The sequence below is a fragment of the Lichenostomus cassidix genome, unplaced genomic scaffold (assembly GCF_008360975.1).
Source record: "Lichenostomus cassidix isolate B80296 unplaced genomic scaffold, HeHo_3.0 HiC_scaffold_567, whole genome shotgun sequence".
Classification (NCBI taxonomy): domain Eukaryota; kingdom Metazoa; phylum Chordata; class Aves; order Passeriformes; family Meliphagidae; genus Lichenostomus; species Lichenostomus cassidix.
In genome coordinates, this window is record NW_028148072.1 from 8,445 (window position 1) to 14,000 (window position 5,556).

General features: G+C 51.2%; 1 long non-coding RNA gene across 1 annotated transcript; it reads right to left on the minus strand.

Moving 5' to 3' along the window:
* Positions 1 to 280: 280 nt before the first annotated feature.
* LOC146420116 (uncharacterized) lies at positions 281 to 1,946 on the minus strand. The gene is made up of 2 exons (XR_014849265.1): positions 864 to 1,946; positions 281 to 751 (listed from the first exon to the last, which is right to left on the minus strand). It is a non-coding gene; the product is annotated as an uncharacterized LOC146420116 (long non-coding RNA).
* Positions 1,947 to 5,556: the final 3,610 nt, after the last annotated feature.

Genomic DNA, 5,556 nt, shown 5'->3' on the forward strand with positions numbered 1-5,556 from the left:
TCACCCCTTTTTGTTTTGTGATGGATTCACACAGCTCCAGAAGCACGGCAGAGATCCGTTATTTTGATTTTTAATCTTCACAGGGTCCCTCCTTTCAGCAGCTTTGCAGCTCTCAAGGTCAAAAATCCCATTTCCAGTCCTGTTTCAGCTCGGGTCGGTGGGATTGGTGGTGTTTTTTCACTGGGAGCAGCTGCTCCCTCCCAAAGTTTGCTGGAAGGACTCAAAAAGCACAAAAAAAAGCAGAGGAGCACCTGCATTTGTTGTCACTTGAGCTGATGAGAATTCTCTCCTGACGAGGAGAAACGACACTGCTGTTTCCTGGGGAGGAAAAAAAAGGCATTTTTGGCAGTCCAGATGCAGATAGGAGCTCAGCAATAAAAAAAACCCCAAACCTCCCAGAAAAAGCTGGAGAGCTGGGCTGTGACTTCAGCTGGGCAAGGGCCAGAATCCAAATTTGGGTGGGGAGAGCTGCCCCTGGTTTTTAGTTTTCAGTCAGAGGAGCTCACCAGCAATTAAATAACTATTAGTGCTGGTTTTTTACTGTTTTCCTCCCTGTTTAGCACTGGAGCAAATGACTCTGCCTAGGTGGATTCCCAAGTGCTGTGCCCACGTGGAGCTGGGCGCTGCAGGGTGGGCAGAGGAGAAGCATAAATTCCAGTTTTCTGTCTTCTATTCCGGGCTGTGAGTCACTGGGTTCAGTCTGGGAGCAGAAATTACAGGCTGTGGTGGTGCTGGGAGCTCCTGGGTGTCCCTGAGAGGAGGACAGAGAAGGAGCCACAGCTCCAGGAGCAGCTGCACCAATGCCAGGACAAGGGCAGGGCACAAAAAACCTCATTTCTCTCAATAATCACCCGAGAAATTACCATTTATTCATTCACACAAATAGAGAAGAGCAAAACCTCCTGGGGACAGAGGTTTTGCTCTGGATCACAGAATTCTATCCAGCCCTGGGATTATAATTGGATGATTTTTCTGAAGCAGGACCAGAATAAAGTAGGATTGAGCCATCATGGGAATCTGCAGAGCAGAATTCTTTATCAAACAGAGGAAATCCAGAGCCAGCTGCCACCTCAGCTGCTCGTGCCTGATTAGATCCCAGCAGAGATTGGCTCTGCTCTTATCTCAGCCTGGTGGCTCCAGCCAGGCAGAGCTCATGGCATCCACCAGAGGATGGGCAGAGCTCATGTGTGCCAAAAAAACCCCAAAAAATCAGGGATGGAGGAGCAGGAGGAACCTCAGCTTCACCCTGTGAGAGCTCAGCTCCTCCTGCTGCAGGGACAATCCCCTGCACACCTGGATCCCACGGCTGCTCTGGTTTTCCCTGGAAATTCAGGTGTCTCCCAGCCCCATTTGTGTTTTTTGCAGCAAAACACAAACCGTGACCTTGACTGCAGCCCGAGCTGCTGACTCTCAGCCCAAACCTCTGTGGGGGCAGAGAGCACAAACCCACCTCAGCTCCCCACCCAGGGAGGCTCTGGTGATGATTCCCCAACCTCTCACATCCCGAGGTGGAAAAGCATCAGAGAAACGCAAAATAAAACACGCTTTGGAGGTTTTCAGCGCTGCTCCCTCGGGAGCAAAGGTGGGAATTCACATTTTTAGGATCTCCCTGATGAGCTGATGGTTCAAAAACTCTCGTGGCAGCCAGGAGTGATGCTGGGCTTTGTTTAATTGGGTTTAAAGCACCTCAGAAGAGGAAAAAGCCACTGGAAGGAGCTCCAGCAGCTCTGCTTGGAGCCTCAGCACTTCAGGGCTGATCTTCACTTCTGCCTCTCAACAGGAAATGTATTTTTGTCTCAAGCACTGCAGAAGCCACCAGACTGTAACATTCAGAGCGTGGGGGGACAAAAACGAGCTGCTCAGCTCCCTCGGGAGGGCTGGGAAGGGTTTGGGGTGCCCAGGGCAGGAGGGGATCCATGGAGGGACCTCGCAGGAGAATCCAGGGAAATCCAGGAAAAAAATCCAGGAGAATCCAGGAAAATCCAGGAAAAAATCCAGGAGAATCCAGGGAAATCCAGGAAAATCCAGGGAAATTTTCCCAGGGAAATCCAGGGATGGGAAGGAAAAGGCTGAGGAGGGAGAAGGTGGGGCTGGGGAGGTGCAGGAGCTGAATTTCCTTGGCAGAAGAGGCACAGGGTGGGAAGGAGGTGGGACTGGAGGAGCTCTCAGCTCCCTCCCATCCCGGGATTCCCTGATTCCCTGATTCTGGAAGCTTCCTGAAAGCTCCAAGGGTGGTTTTGTTTCCTTTCCAGCAGCAAAGCAAAGCTGTCTCATCCCTCAGCTCCTCTGTCTCCTTCCTCAGCAGCATCATCAGCCCCAGTTTCCTGGTTTTTGGCTGGATGAGGCTGCAGGGAGGACACTGCAGCAGCACTTTGCACATTGCAGCATTTTGAGCTTCCCCCCGAAGTTTCACAACATTTGGTTTCCGAGCACTTGGAGTCATGGGGTTCAGTGAGGGTTTTCTCTTATTTTTATAAAAAAAATAATGTTTTTCTTCTCAAAAATATCAGTTTTGGTTGTGGAGGAAAGCTTGGAACCACAGTTGGCCATAAACTGCCCAAACCAGGAAGTTATTTATTTATTTATTGTTTTTTCCAACCAGGAGCCTCAAGACTTCAACAACCTCAGGATTCTGAGACTCTGCAAAGCTCATTCTGTGCAGGATCTGGTGATGAGAGATTTCTTTTCTTGTGCAGGATCTGGTGATGAGAGATTTCTTCTTTTTTTGGGCAGGATCTGGTGATGAGATATTTTTTTTTTTTGTGCAGGATCTGGTGATGAGATTTTCTTTTTTTTTGTGCAGGATCTGGTGATGAGAGTTTTTTTTTATGCAGGATCTGGTGATGAGAGATTTTCTTTTTTTGTGCAGGATCTGGTGATGAGAGATTTTTTGTGCAGGATCTGGTGATATTTTCCTTTTTTGTGCAGGATCTGGTGATGGGATATTTCTCTTTTTTGTGCAGGATCTGGTGATGAGATATTTTTGTTGTAGGGGCTGTGGGGTCACCGTGTGCCCCTCGCTGGGTGCCAAGGCCTCTGCAGCCAAGCAAACAAAGCTGCTCCCTTGCCCAAATCGATCCCTGGCTGTCCCTGTTTGCTCTCCCTGCCGAGGGAAGGAGCTCTGCCTGCTGAAATCAGAGCATTTCTGCTGAGATCGGGGCAGTTCTGCTCTATTTGCAGAGCACGACAAACATTTGCCCTGCTGCTCCCTGGGCTGCATTCCTAACCCCGGGCAGCTCCCAGTGCAGGGGACAGAGGTGTCCCCAACGCTCTGTCTGTCCCCTCTGTCCCCTGTCCCACTGGGGAACCTTGCCCTGTCCAAAGAAAAACCACAAAAACGTCAGGAACCCAAACAGCTCCACCAGGGGAGCCTGAGGAGGAGCAGAACTCAGGCTCTGCTGAGCTGGTTCGGCTGTTTTTGCTGGTTTTGTTGTTTTTGTCGTTGTCACCTCTGCCAGGCACAGGTGACCCCGAGTTTCCTGTGCATGGGAAGGAAGCTGAGCTCTGCTCTGGTGCCACAGCTGAGCAGGGCAGGCTGCAGCTCCCTGAGCTCCACTGCTCAGCCCTGCAGAGCCCCACAGAGCCTGGGGAGCTCCTGACACCCCCGGGACAGCCTGGGGACACTTGGGGACACTCTGCACCACATCCCTCTGACCCACCTCAGTCCTACAAACCATCCAGGGAAGAACTTCCCACTCCATCCCACTGGGTCCCTCTGACAGCTCCAGTTTTCCTCTGCAGAGCACGAAATAACCTCTCCCACCCCACCCACCCTCCCACCCTCCCCCCGAGGGGGTGACTTGGGTTTCTCTGCAGCTCAGACTCCTTTGCCACAGGGCAGCTCCAGTCAGTTCCCAATTCCCAGCTCCGGGCTGGAGATTTGGGGTTGTTCCTGGTGGGATGGCTCGTTCTGATCCCAATCTGTTCAGGGAGAGCCACCCTGTGGGCTGAGCACTGTCCCAGCCTGCTTGGTGGCACTGGAGCCACCCTGTCCCTCTCTGTCCTTTCCTCCTGCCCAGCCAGCAGCAATCCTGGGTTTTCCCTGCTCTCAGCCTTGCAGGGATTCCCTGCAGCACATCTGCTCAGCCACTGGCCAGTGATGCTCCCCAGGAGCCATCCAGGCCATTTCCCAGGACACCATCAGCCTGGGGTTTGGGGACTCTGGGTGGGACAGCCCAGGCCAATCCTGGGGTCCTTCCCTGGACAACCACTGACCACTCCAAGCCCCTCAGACAGGGACAGATGAAAAGCAGGGCTTGCTGTTTGTTCATCTCTGTAACCAAATCCTGCTCATCTGCAAAGGTTCCAGTTGCTTGGATAAAGCAGGAGCTGAACAGTGAGAATCCTTTGATTCTCACTCCAGCCTTTTCTCCAGGCAGCAACTAAAGCCACCCTGGAGGTGTCCCCAGACTCCTGACAGTGCCTTTTACCTTTCTACCCTGCTCAGTTTTTCCTTTTTCCCTTTCCTTTCCTTTCCTTTCCTTTCCTTTCCTTTCCTTTCCTTTCCTTTCCTTTCCTTTCCTTTCCTTTCCTTTCCTTTCCTTTCCTTTCCTCCCCAAACCCCTCCAGCTGATGTCCTGAGCTTGCAGGACATTTCTCCCTTTTTCCAGGCAGTTCTGTGCAGAATTTGGGGCAATTCTTGCAGAAAACCCCACAATCCACCCCTCCTGGGCGAAGCAGGAAACCCGAAACAGAAAACAATAAAATATTTACAGAAACCACCCCAGTGCTGTTTGCTGAAAAAGGCATTTCTCGTCAAACCAGTTGATCAGGAACAATTCTCCATGAAACTTTAGAGGATTAAAATCCAGAGGATTCCTTCTGGAGCTGCCAGGCACATATTTGCTTCAGGTAAACAACAGAGCCCTGTTTATAGGACGCAGTGCAAATATTTCCCAGCGTGTTTATCCTGCAGTCCTTGTTCTCTGCAGACAGGAAGTGATTGCAGAATAAAGACACCCCAGCCCTGCTCCTTTCCAGAGGCTTGGAAGCAGCTGTTGGATAAAATCCATTTTTTTTTTTGGAGGATGGAGCCTGTCTTGGAGTAGCTGAGGTGCTGGAGGTGGAGAAGGATGAGGTCTGCAAGCAGGAAAATCCTTGAGGGCTGGGAGAACCTTAATTCAATTTCATTAATTAATATAAAGAGTCATCAAAAGAATAATCAGTGAGTTTCCCATTAAATCTCACAAAGGCAGAGCAGGGCAAAAGGGATTATTTTATCTCATTTACTCACCACCACCCCAGGTTTCCCTGTCCTCCTTTCTCTCCCCTCCATCTCCCAAAAGTGATTTTCCTTCCTGTCACTCTCCAGAACCTTCATTGCCATTCCAGCCCCAGGAATCAGCTCTAGAACAGCCCAAACCTCAACTCCTCGCCATTCCCAACCCCAAACCCATCCCCAGCAAGGGCCACTGGGTGATTACTGTGATGAATTCCCCTCACCAGCCTAACCCCAGCTCCTCGGGGTGGTTTAACCCCGTGTGAGGAGCTGCTCCCCGAGGAACTCTCCCCGAAATTCCCACTGACAATCCCGTGTCACTCCCAGCTCGGGGAGGA